Raw genomic sequence first — 13,215 nt, forward strand, 5'->3', positions numbered from 1 at the left:
CATCCGACAGGGACTATGAACCAGAATCAACTATTGCTGCCAGTGATGGGGATAACTTACGAGGCATAAGACATAAACAAAACACACACTTAGTAGAGAGACAGAAGAAGACAGAAAAACAGAGCAAAGTTACATAGAACTCTGTTGCTACATAGGAATCTCTTTTTGAGAGTCAAGAAAAGACATGCTAGGCTTAACATACTGTGAGGGCACTTATAAATTATTTAGGTCCATCACGTGAGTTAGTTCACTTGAGCTTCTTGGTGGATGACCTCCAAAACTGTTAAACTATAATTTTCCAGAAGTTAAAATTATGGCCTTCATGCAAATACAGCATGAACACATGTCAAGTTTTATTTGACTTATTAATTAATGCAAGAACCAGTAAGACATTAGAACTGGTGTCAAGAATAGCATTTGTGAAAATACAGATGTTGATATATACATATATCTGATACATATCTGCAGGCAATTTAATAAAAGGTTGAGATGAGATTGCTAAGTTAGATAAATACAACTGGCTATTGTCTTACAGGACATTAAACTGTAACCTTTTGGGTTATTTGTTCCACTAGACAGAAGTCTATAAGTTAACCTCTACCCCAACCAAATTGAAAAATAACTCAGTCAATAGAGAATCAATCAAGCCCAGAGCTATCCTGAAAGAACACCCAGTAATTTCTTTGACCTTTGTCAAATTTCACCTATTAATCATCTACTTAGCACTTACTAGTAATTCTTCAACCTTGGATTTTAAAACTCATTTTTGATTATATATTAATATATGTTATTAAAAATAACAGACTGTTTATTTTTAAAATATGGACAGTAGAAGAATAAAAAAAAATCAAACTCTCTACTGACAATGTTAGATGTTTTTTTCCCCATCTTTACAAGTTTGTGTGTAGTTACACACACATAGAAATTTTTCATATGCTTGGGATCATACATCTCATTTTATATTGTTATGTTTTTACTTAATTTGGAGAAATGTTTATAATGTTATTAAAAATCTTGGTAAACATAATTTTTAATTATTACATAGTAGTTCTTTATATGGATTACTATAATTATTTTATTTTACAGTATTTTTTAAAGATTTTTTTGATGTTGACCATTTTTAAAGTCTTTATTGAATTTGTTACAATATTGCTTCTGTTTTATGTTTTGGTTTTTTGGCCGCGAGGCATGTGGGATCTTTGCTTCCCGACCAGGGATCGAACCCGCACCCCCTGCATTGGAAGGTGAAGTCTTAACCACTGAACCGCCAGGGAAGTCCCTACAATTTTGTTTTAATTTGGTTCTTTCTCCCCAGTTTGGAGGTGAATAGAAGTTGTTATGCCATAAATGTCATGGTCTTGTTTAATATGAGCTGATTAAAATTTTCAGGTTAGATGCTACTGAGTGTTTTTTATTGAAATTAGCAGCAGAAATGGAGGTAGATGATATAAAGAGTGTACTCCTCTCTAACGACTGGATAATCTTCACCAACTCAGGGATTCTGATGAAATTGAGGCCTTTAGATGTTTAACTAGCATAAAGTACCGTACTGCAACCTGAGAGAATTGTGTGAATAGGAAGAGTGAATGAATTCTTCCTAATCTGCAGGCTGTAAATGTTATGTCATTTATATTACTTAGTAAAATTAACTTTTATATACTTCCTTTGTGAGCAGAGAAAATGTTGCTTAAAGTAGAATAACAGAATATTGTTACTTTTACGTGTACTTTTTTCTTCTTTTTTAAGGATCATTTAAACTTTATTGCCTTTGGATTGAAATATAGGTGATGATAGGAAATAATCACATTAGAATAAGCCTGTATAGGCTAAAATTTTTGGTGCAGTCTTATTACAGAGTTAGCATTATTTAATTTATAAATATATGTAACTAAGATAATTGTGTGTTTTGAAGGTTATGATCAGTAAATTGGGCTCCTATAATATAAAATGGGCTATAAAACGTTGATATCTAGTGTAGCATCAAATCAGAGTACTTGCAGTTTGTGTTAACTGTCAGAATCAGTGAAGAAAAAAAGTAACCTCAAAATGCAAAATATTCCTTGCCGGTGGAGATTACAATGAATATTGGTAGCTGAACATTAGGTAATGTTCCTAACTAGTTCAAGGCTATAGTTGTCTTTTTCAGGAGGTGGGATTTTGCCAGGGGAACAAGAACTCATTTAATAGCAGATCTTTTGTTCTAATGGAATGTTCCTTGGTGGGAACTACATGTCCAACCACCATATATTTTCTCAGAATTGGCCCTTAATTTCACATACTTTGGATATTAACTGGAAACAAGGTTGGAGTCTTTTTCCAGGTAGACTGTTATTATATCTACTATACAATATAGCTGTGAACCCGGAATTGTGTTAGTTTTGGTAGCCATCTTTAGTGTACTGATTCTCTGCCAGAAAATTAGGAATTGGTTGCATTCAGTTTTTAAATCACTTGTGCAAAGCTATGTGATATATTAACCATGAGTATTGCTATTTGCATTTTCCAAATTAAATTTATTATTATTTGTAATTTCTTATAGACTATATTGTTTCACATTTTTAAATTTAGTTTTTGGGGTTTTTTTTTTTTTTATTAAGAAATCATGTAAATTTTGATGCCATACTGGTTTAGCACACCTTTGAGTTTCTTTTTTTTTTTTTTTAATTTTTATTGGAGTATAGTTGATTTAAAATGTGTTAATTTCTACTGTGCAGCGAAGCGAATCAGTTATACATATACATGTATCCACTCTTTTTATTTGATTTTTATTTTTTAATTAATTAATTAATTTATTATTTATTTATGGCTGTTTTGGGTCTTCGTTGCTGCACGCGGGCTTTCTCTAGTTGTGGTGAGCGGGGGCTACTCTTCGTTGCGGTGTGTGTGCTTCTCATTGCTGTGGCTTCTCTTGATGTGGAGCACGGGCTCTAGGTGCACGGGCTTCAGTAGTTGTGGCACACGGGCTCAGTAGTTGTGGCGCACGGGCTTTGTTGCTCCGCGGCATGTGGGATCTTCCCGGCCCAGGGCTCGAACCCGTGTCCCCTGCATTGGCAGGCAGATTCTTAGCCACTGCACCACCAGGGAAGTCCCCACTCTTTTTTAGATTCTTTCCCCATATAGGTCATTACAGAGTATTGAGTAGAGTTCCCTGTGCTATACAGTAGGTCCTTACTAGTTATCTATTTTATATATATCAACAGTATTGTGTATATGTCAATCCCAGTCTCCCAGTTTACCCCTCCTTCCCCCGGTAACCATGTTTTTCTACGTCCGTGACTCTATTTCTATTTTGTAAGTAAGTTCATTTGTACCATTTTTTTGGATTCCGCATATAAGCACTGTCATATGATACTTGTTTTTCTCTGTCTGACTTACTCAGTATGACAATTTCTCATCCATCCATGTTGCTGCAAATGAAATTATTTCATTCTTTTTTTATGGCTGAGTAATATTCCATTGTATATATGTACCACATCCTTTTTATCCATTTCTCTGTTGATGGACATTTAGGGTGCTTCCATGTCCTGGCTATTGTAAATAGTGCTGCAGTGAACATTGGGGCGCTTGTATCTTTTCAAATTATGGTTTTCTCTGGGTATATGCCCAGGAGTGGGATTGCTGGGTCTTATGGTTAACTCTGTTTTTAGATTTTAAGGAACCTCCATACTGTTCTCCATAGTGGCTGTACCAATTTACATTCCCACCAACAGTGTAGGAGGGTTCCTTTTTCTCCATACCCTTTCCAGCATTTATTGTTTATAGATTTTTTGATGATAGCCATTCTGACTGGTGTGAGGTGACACCTCATTGTAGTTTTGATTTACATTTCTGTAATAATTAGCGATGTTGAACATCTTTTCATGTGCTTTTTGGCCATCTGAATGTCTTCGTGAGTTTCTGTTCTTAAAATGAATCTGAAGTTTAATTTGTAGTGTTTCATGAAACTGTTAACAAAAGGCAAAATAGTTGCAGGAATAAGTTATTTTCAAGCAATGCACTTTTAATCAGGTGCTTAAAATGATTACCTTTGGGATTCTCCATAAACTCTTGTTTAAAAAAAATTCAGGACATCAGTTGGCAAATCGTGGATTTTTATGGGAACAGGTGTGTGATTTCGGAGAGTTACTTTTGGATGCTTTAGCCGGGAGGAGAATACAGGTCCTGCTCTCTTACAGCCCCTGAAGACTTTCACTCTTCCAGTCTTTGAACCCACGAGTAAGTCCTTCCAGTGCTGTCCCTGGTGCCTGGAGTATGACTCCCCCTTTGCCTGTTCCTTTGAGTCTTAACAGTTGTCTGTTTTAAACATAACTGAAGCACATGGAGGCAGGTGGGTCAGGAGAGAGACAGGTGTACTTTATCAGAGTAAATATACACCCATTTTAGGAACCATTTAGCTGGAAGTCTGAATTGGTCCATTAATATTGATGTCATTTCTACAGAGTACCTTTGGTATTGTACCGCACAGCTCATTAATCACAGAAGCCATGCCATCCTTCCCCAACATTTAAGATGTGTTTTCTTTTGTATAGCTAGCGGTGAGCTTTATTGTTATATTTTTCCTGTTGTCAGCTAAATTCTTGAAATTGAGGAACTGCTGAAAAATAACTTCGCTTATTCTTTCAGTTATCTAAAACTGTGACAAACTGTGGGCATGAGAAAGATAAACTATTAAATGTTGCTAATCACATTACTGACTTGTGAGGAAATTGATGACTTCTGTTAGTTTATATAACTTTGCTATTAAATGAGCTACTGATATAATTTCATAGACACAATCTTCTAGGATGTGTCATTCAGACCCCTTAAAACGAAAACAAAAATGGACTCAAATTTGCTCATACTCTGCAAAGTGTTTGTATGTTGTCATTTGTTTCTCACAGCTACCTTTGAGGGTGCTTAGCAGTATGATTCCTGTTTTAAAAATTCAGAAATTGATACTTTTAAAAGTCAAGTTATTGTCTTGCTAAGATAGAATAGCCAGAAAGTGTACAGTGAGTGGAGTTAGGGCTCAAATCCAGATATCTTGGTTCCAAATCCTGGCCTCAAGTCACTACAACCTGCTCCCTTTCTGTTTGCAGTTTACAGTTTATAGACTCCTCTACCTACATTTAAAAAATACATTTATGTGAATGGTTCTCAGAAGTGTGGTCCTGCAGCCTCTGGTGGTCCCTGATGCCTTTTCAGGGGCTTCTCAAGGTCTAAATTATTTTATAATTAGCTTTTTCCTCTCTCATTCTATTATGAGTGTTTGGGGATTTTTTCCAAAGGCTACAAATTAAATGCAGAAGCATGTATGAGAATACAGCTGTCCTCTGTAAGCCACACATTAAAGAGATTTGCAGAAACGTAAACAGTGCCATTCTTTTAACTAGATTTTTTTTTTTTTTTTGGTTTTGGAAAATACAGTAATTTTTAAACAAAATATGTTAATTTTACATGTATTGGGTTTATTGTTATTTTTAAGTGAATTAACAAGTACATATTTTTGAAAGGCTCAGTTTTAATATTTAATACAGTAAATATCTGCAGATACAGTTCAATAAGTAAAAGTTCTTCGGAGTCCTCAGTGAGTTTTGTAAGTGTAGAGGGATTTTGAGACAAGAAGTGTGAGAGTCACTGATTTACGTGGTGCCTATATCATTGAGGCAGCACCGCTGTTACTTTCCGTTTCCCAAATAGTGTGTGTATTTTCCTGCATGATCTGTAATTATCTCACCTTTTGTGTTTTTAAGTGACATTTGAAGAGTATTAACCATGAAAAGGCCTTAACTAAGTAAGGGGTTAAAGAAATGTAGCAATCCCAAGAATTGAAGTAGGATTCTCAAAACAGTCAGTAGAGACTAGTCAGTGACTTAGGAGGCCTCTCTAATACTGGGGGACTGAGCCCCTTGGAGAGAGAGTTAATTGAAGGGACAGACTGATACGGCTCTTTCGAACCTAGTGGAGGTGAAGGTGACAAATCTATGTTTGCTGATGATTTAAATTTACAATAAAGACAATTTCTAGTTGCTACTCAAGAACACATTGTAATCAACAGGCATCCAAATAATAGCATGTTGTAGCATATGGCATGATAAAGTTCAGTGAGTCTGGGTTTTAAGGATATTGTTGAATGACTGGAGATCCAGTCCAAGCGTTCTGCTGATTTCTGATTTCACAGATCTAACTGTTGTTCTTTCTGTTTTTATCTCCTTTACTCTGTCCCTCAAACTCTTGTGTTTTTTCCTTGTTTTAAAGTATTACATAATTTGAATTAAAGGATTATGTTTGAGGGGAAGAAATTGTATTATGGCAGTTTTATGCCAGATGGAAAGATAGAACTGACTCAGCAAATGTATGTGTGCATAGACAGACATCAAGCATGTTAGTTAGATCAGCTTAGTGTATGGTGTTAGACACTAATTTTTTTTCAGACTTTCCCAGCCAGAAGTGAGCGGTCTGGGGGCGCTGGCTATTCCAGCTGCAAAGAGGGCTAAGGGAAGCAGTATTTCAGGTTCACTTCCAGTCCATTTTCCACAGCTGCTGAGTACTTGTTGAAAAGCTTGAAAGTATTGATTAACTTACCAAATTGAGACTAGCAGATCATTGTTAACCAGTAGTGCTGATGTTTCAGATGTGGTTTTAGGAAAATAGCTTCTCATCTCCCTTTACTTGGAGCATCGTCCATTTTTGAAATCTTTTTTTAAAATTAGGTCAGTGAGGACCCCCACAAGGGAGAAGAGGAAATCATTCGTATTTTAATTGTCAGAAAACATGATGGAAAGAAAAGGAGTACAGCAAAGCAGGTTTTAAGAAAAAAATTTTTAACCATGCATTGAAACACTTTGTTTTTCATGCTGCTTTATTTACTGACTTGGATAGATGAGGGATATTTGAAAAGTGAGTTTATTTAGAAGTGTTTAAAAGTAGCTGATTTTCTTATTTAGCATTGACTTAGGGGCTAGGAGGCCAGTTTGTGTGTCATTTAATAACTCATGGTTTTATGATCATTTTATTGCTTAATTGACTCCTGGATTTCCGGTTTCCTCAGGTGATGGGATGGGGGTCAGAGTAGATGCTTATACGGCTTATTCTCTCCTAAGTGATTATAAAACAGCCCATATCTATATGAAGTGCTTTGCAGATGGGGAAGACCCCTAACTTTCATGTGAATTGAGAGATGGGAATAATGCCTGTGCTAGGACAAGTTGGTCATGACTGGACTCATAGGAGAATGAATCAGTGAAGTAAATGGAAGCAGGTTATTAAATGGGAGGCCCAGGGAATGAGAGAAGTGATGAAAATTGGCAACTGAGAAGGTTATTGCAGTTTGAAAAAAATATTTCAAGCTGGTACAACAAGTAGGACTGATTTATATTTAGGGTTAACGGAATACATTGGTTATTTATTGAGAATATGCTTATTGAGTCCATACTTACTATGTCCTTAATAAATACAGTTTAAATGAATGAACGAATACACTCATTTGATTTAATGAGTCCTAGAATGACACACTAAACTGAAATCATGGAAGAATTTAGCCTCATTTCAGAGTCATCCAATTAGCTTTGACTTGGAGGTTTTCTGACATTTGACAGGCTCCCCACCTTCCATACCATGAACTGACAGCTTCTCTGTCTCTGTGTTGCTGCAGTGGTTGCTCTCCTGCATGATTATTTTTAAAGACAGAGAGCTTCATTCCTATGAACCTCAGGGCATACATTTAAAAGATGGTTTTCATAAAGTTCTTTAATATGTAGGAATTTGTTTATTTTTTATTACATAGTTGGAGCATTCTAGTTTCTGAGACAAGTGATTAGGCTTCAAGTCTATTAGCAATTTAGAGTATTGGCATTAATTCAGGTGTTGTAGATTCAACAGGTTAATATCCTTTCTGTTTTCCTTTTGGGTAATGCTTCTGTTTGCTTATCTGTTCTCTTCAAACTGTATGTGTTTCTAGAGAAACAGTAATGATTTTTTAAAGAGCAGTGCTATATGTGACAGTGAATGCTAAAACCAGGGTTTGACATAGTTTATTATTATATCAGTAGTTAGTGGAAGCTCTTAAAAGGTTAAAGATGTATTTACTACCCAAGCACCATTTTAACTATAGCAGTGGAAGTTTTAGAAATCACTGATGCTGCTAGCACCTTAGTAAATTTCTCTTGTTTGTTGTTGTTTACCTTGATCACCCACACAGTTACTTTTCCCCCCCGCTTTCCCTTACCATATTTTTGGGAAAGAAGTCACTGTGCAGCTCACACTTAAGTAGTGGGGAATTATGCTTCCCTACCTTTAGGCAGAGTATCTGCATAAACTTTTTGGAATGCTGCATGGGAGATTTGTCTCTTCTGCCTCATTTATTAGTTTATCCAATTATTTATATCAGTATGGACTCATGCACATTTATTTTGTACTTTGGGTTATAATCCAATACTACTTTATTTTGTTGCTCAAATTGTTCCAGCTTTTGCCATTGGGAGCCTTTTGGTTGACTGCTGTGCCCCTTTGATATACCTCCAGCGGTGTGGGTTTGCTTTTTGTTTTTGTTTTTTTGTACACTTCCTTATTTTCTGGCACTACGAGGTGCTCTAAGCTTATCTTGTATATTTCCTGCCCCAGCCCTGGAATCAGCCCTTTCTCCAAGCAGCCCTGGTTCTTTTTATTGCAGAATGATATTAGAAACCAAGATTTGTGTGTTAGGTATGTTTGTTGCTACTGGGTTGTTGTTTTTCTAGATCTTCTCATCTGACAAAGCAAAGAAATAAATGTGCGTATACTAACCCTTGTATGAACATAGCTATGGTATATGCATACCTCTAAATCTTTCTTTATGTAACCATCTGTATCTATATTAAGCTAAGCATGAGTTCATACTCATGCCTCCAGCTCTAATTCATTGCCCCATGGACCATTCTAGCCTCTTCCCCTTGCTTGTCTGTAAATTCCAGTAGTGAGACTCTTGGTTCCTACCATCCGCTGTCCGTTTACTTAGTTGTTCAGTTCCAGTATACATGTATGTCAGTATCAGAATTGTTAACCTATAGTTCTCATGGTAAACAACTTTATCAGGTAGAATACAATGCTTATGTGCAGATTTCCTTTTGCCTTCATTCTTATAGACCCCCAAAGTTTCTTAGGTCAGCACATTTCCCCTCCCCAGCCTCTTTCAGTAAGATTTTTTCATGTGTATACAGGTGGATTCTCTTGTCACCATCTGCATTCCTTCTTGGGATCCCTTACCCTCCTAATTTTCATTCACTTTGCATATATTAAAGCTCACTCTTTGTGTTGTAAAATTCTATGAGTTTTGACAAGTGCATAATGTCATGTATGCACTACTGCAGTATTATACAGAACAGTTTCATCCTGTAAGTCCCTTGTGCTTCATCTATTCATCCTCCCCCAGACCCCCAAATTCTTGGCAACCACTGATCTTTTTACTGTCTCAGTATCTTTGCCTTTTATAGAATGTAATTGGAATCATACAGTCTCTGTAGCATTTTCACACTGATTTCATTCACTTAGCAATATGTATTTAAGGTTTCTCCATTTTGTGTGTGAGTTTGGCTTGGTAGCTTATGCCTCTACCAAAGTGTCTGTACCATTTTACATTTCCATCATCAGTGAATGAGAATTCCTGTTGTTCTGCATCCTCATCAACATTTGATATACAGGTTATTGGATTTCAGCCATTCTAATAGTTGTATAGTACTCTCAGTGGTTTTTATTTTTTTAATCAATTTATTTATTTATGTATTTATTTTTGGCTGTGTTGGGTCTTTGTTGCCGCATGCGGGCTTTCTCTAGTTGTGGCGAGCAGGGGCTACTCTTTGTTGTGGTGCGTGGGCTTCTCATTGCAGTGGCTTCTCTTGTTGCGGAGCACAGGCTCTAGGCATGCGGGCTTCAGTAGTTGTGGCGCATGGGCTCAGTAGTTGTGGCGCACGGGCTTAGTTGCTCCGCGGCATGTGGTATCTTCCCAGACCAGGGCTCCAACCCGTGTCCCCTGCATTGGCAGGCGGATTCTTTTTTTTTTTTTTAATTTATTTATTTAGTTTTTATTTATTTATGGCTGTGTTGGGTCTTCGTTTCTGCGCGAGGGCTTTCTCCAGTTGTGGCAAGCGGGGGCCACTCCTCATCACGGTGCGCGGGCCTCTCACCACCGCGGCCCCTCCCGCTGTGGAGCACAGGCTCCAGACGCGCAGGCTCAGTAATTGTGGCTCACGGGCCTAGTTGCTCCGCGGCATGCGGGATCCTCCCAAACCAGGGCTCGAACCCGTGTCCCCTGCATCGGCAGGCAGACCCTCAACCACTGTGCCACCAGGGAAGCCCTGGCAGGCGGATTCTTAACCACTGCGCCACCAGGGAAGCCCTCTCATTGTTTTTTTTTTTTTTTTTTTTTTAAATTAATTAATTTATTTATTTAGGCTGTGGTGGGTCTTCGTTTCTGTGCGAGGGCTTTCTCCAGTTGCGGCGAGCGGGGGCCACTCTTCATCGCGGTGCGTGGGCCTCTCCCGTTGCGGAGCAACAGGCTCCAGACGCGCAGGCTCAGCAGTTGTGGCTCACGGGCCTAGCCGCTCCGCGGCATGTGGGATCTTCCCGGACTGGGGCACGAACCCGTGTTCCCTGCATTGGCAGGCGGACTCCCAGCCACTGCGCCACCAGGGAAGCCCCCTCTCATTGTTTTTTAAATTTCAGTTTCCTAACAAATGATGTTGTGCATCTTTATTTATTTATTTTTTTGAGCATCTTATATGCTTATTTGCCATCTGTACATCTTCTTTGGTAAAACATCTCCTTAGATATTTGGTTTTTAATTGAGTTGTTTGTCTTCTCATTGTTGAAATTTAAGAGTGTATATTTTTGAATACCAGTTCCTTATGAGATATGTTTTGCAAGATTTTCTCCAGTCAGTGGCTTGACTTTTTATTCTCATAACAATGCATTTCACAGACTCGAGGTTTTTAATTTTAATGATGTCCAGCTTGTCAATTGTTTCTTTCATGGATTGTCCTTTTTGGTGTTGTATCTTAAAATTCATTGCCAAACCCCAGGTCACCTAGATCTTTGCCTGTTTATCACCTAGAAGTTTTACAGTTTTGCATTTTACATAGTCTTTGATCCATTTTTAGTTAATTTTTTTGAAAGAAGTAAGGTCTGTGACGAGATATTGCTTTTTTTGTATTTGGATGTCCAGTTGTTACAACACCATTTGTTGTATAGACTGTCCTTTCTCTCTTGGATTATCTTTGCTTCTTTGTCAAAGGCCAGTTGACTATATTTATGTGGGTTTATTTCTGGGTTCTATTTTCTGTTCTGCTGTTTCATTTGTTCGTTCACCAATATCACACTATCTCGATTATTGTAGCTTTATAGTAAGTCTGGATATCAAGTGGTGTCAGTCCTTCAACTTTGTTCTTCTTCAGTATTGCGTTGGTATTCTGGCTCTTTTTCCTTTCCATATAAACATTAGAATTAATTTGTCAGTATTCACAAAATAAGTTGCTGGGATTTTGATTGAGATTGAATTAAATCTGGAGACCTACTTGGGAAGAGTGGACATCTCAATCAAAATGAACATATAATATTTTCCATTTGTTTACATTTTGATTCCATTTGTCATAGTTTTGTAGGTTTTTTTGGCATATGGTTTCTGTATATATTAATATTTTCTTAGATTTATACTTAGGTGTATAATTTTTTTGGTGGTTTTGTAAACTATTGTGTTTTTAATTTCAAATTCCAGTCATTGCTAGTATATAGGGGAGCAATTGACTTGTATATCAACCTTGTATCCTATAACCTTCTTGTAATTGCTTATTAGTTTCAATTTTTGTTGTTGATTCTTTGGAATTCTCTACATAGCATGTCATGTCATTTGTGAACAAAGACAGTTTTATTTTTTTCCTTCCCAATCTGTATGTATTACTTCCTTTTCAGTAACTAGGATTTCCAGTATGATATTGAATAGGAGTGATGAGAGAGGATATCTTTGCCTTGTTCCCAATTTTAGGGGGCGATTATCCAGTTTCTTACCATTAAGTCTGATGTCAGTTGTAGATTTTTTTGTATATGTTCTTTATAAAGATGAAGTTTTCCTCTATTCCTAGTTTGCTGAGAGCTTTTAGTCATGAATGGGTGTTGGATTTTGTCAAATGTGTTTTCTCTATCAATTGATATGATCATATGATTTTTCTTTCAGCCCCTTTTCATGGTTAGATTACATTAATTGCTTTTCTTTTTTTAGTTACTTATCTAATGTTGAACCAGCCTTGCATACCTGGAGTTAACCCTACTTTGTCCTGGGGTATAATTCTTTTCATACATTGTTGGGTTTGATTTGGTAGCATCTTGGTGAGGATTTTTGCACCTGTGTTCATGAGAGATTGTTCTGTAGACTTCCTATCTTGTAATGTCTTTTTCTGGTTTTAGTATTAGCAAACCTGCTTTTTTCATTTTCCTTTATTTCCTTCTAGCTTTTTTTCCCATACACACTCTCTGTGACTTTAAGTATGTGAACATGATACACAAGTTTTGTTGTATTTGTTCACTTAAATTGTTCATCTCTAACATTCATTCAGTCTCTAGCAAAGCATTTTTTATGGTGCTTCATGATTTTCATTGTAAGGTTTTCTTTTAATAACAGTTTCATTTAAATTCATGTTGAACTTTAAAATGAGAAATATCATTCAACTAACTATTTACAGAAAATGGTTATACTCTGAAATCTCTAGATTTCTTTAGCAAAAATTTGTGGGATTTTCTTCTGTGGGATTATAGGTATATTAAAATAATGATAAGGAAATAACTTTTACTTTCCTTTCGCTAATAGGGAGAAATGTCATAGCACTTGGTATAATACTTACACCGGAACTCTTACCTAGAAAAAAATTATGAGCTTATATGCCTTATGAGTGCAGGGGTGGCCACAGATTAGGCCTGGCTGGCAGCGTAAGGATAGTTCTCCTGTTTGCACTCAACCCTTGCCTTTATGTTCTCCATCTTTCTCTCATTTACCATTTCTTTCCCAGCTTTGGTGTGGAACAGAAGAATAGAGTTTAATAGTATTTACTTATCCTGTAGATTTTATATTTCCTACTGCAAATTTTAAAACAAGTTGAAAAAAATCTTAAGTTGGTTTTTCTCTATTCTTTTGTTCCTTCAGCGTTTCTACACCTAAAAAGTTTTGCAGGGTATGACTCTTCTGAGAGCCGGAAGATGATGGCAACAAAGAGG

The 13,215-nt window shown here is 36.8% G+C and overlaps 1 protein-coding gene across 6 annotated transcripts in view; it reads left to right on the plus strand.

Annotated features, from left to right (window-relative positions):
* ATE1 (arginyltransferase 1) overlaps window positions 1-13,215 on the plus strand; it is a 163,029-nt gene that overhangs the window by 64,097 nt on the left and 85,717 nt on the right. The window lies entirely within an intron of this gene.

This window comes from Balaenoptera physalus (genome assembly GCF_965194825.1).
Source record: "Balaenoptera physalus genome assembly, chromosome: 14".
NCBI lineage: Eukaryota > Metazoa > Chordata > Mammalia > Artiodactyla > Balaenopteridae > Balaenoptera > Balaenoptera physalus.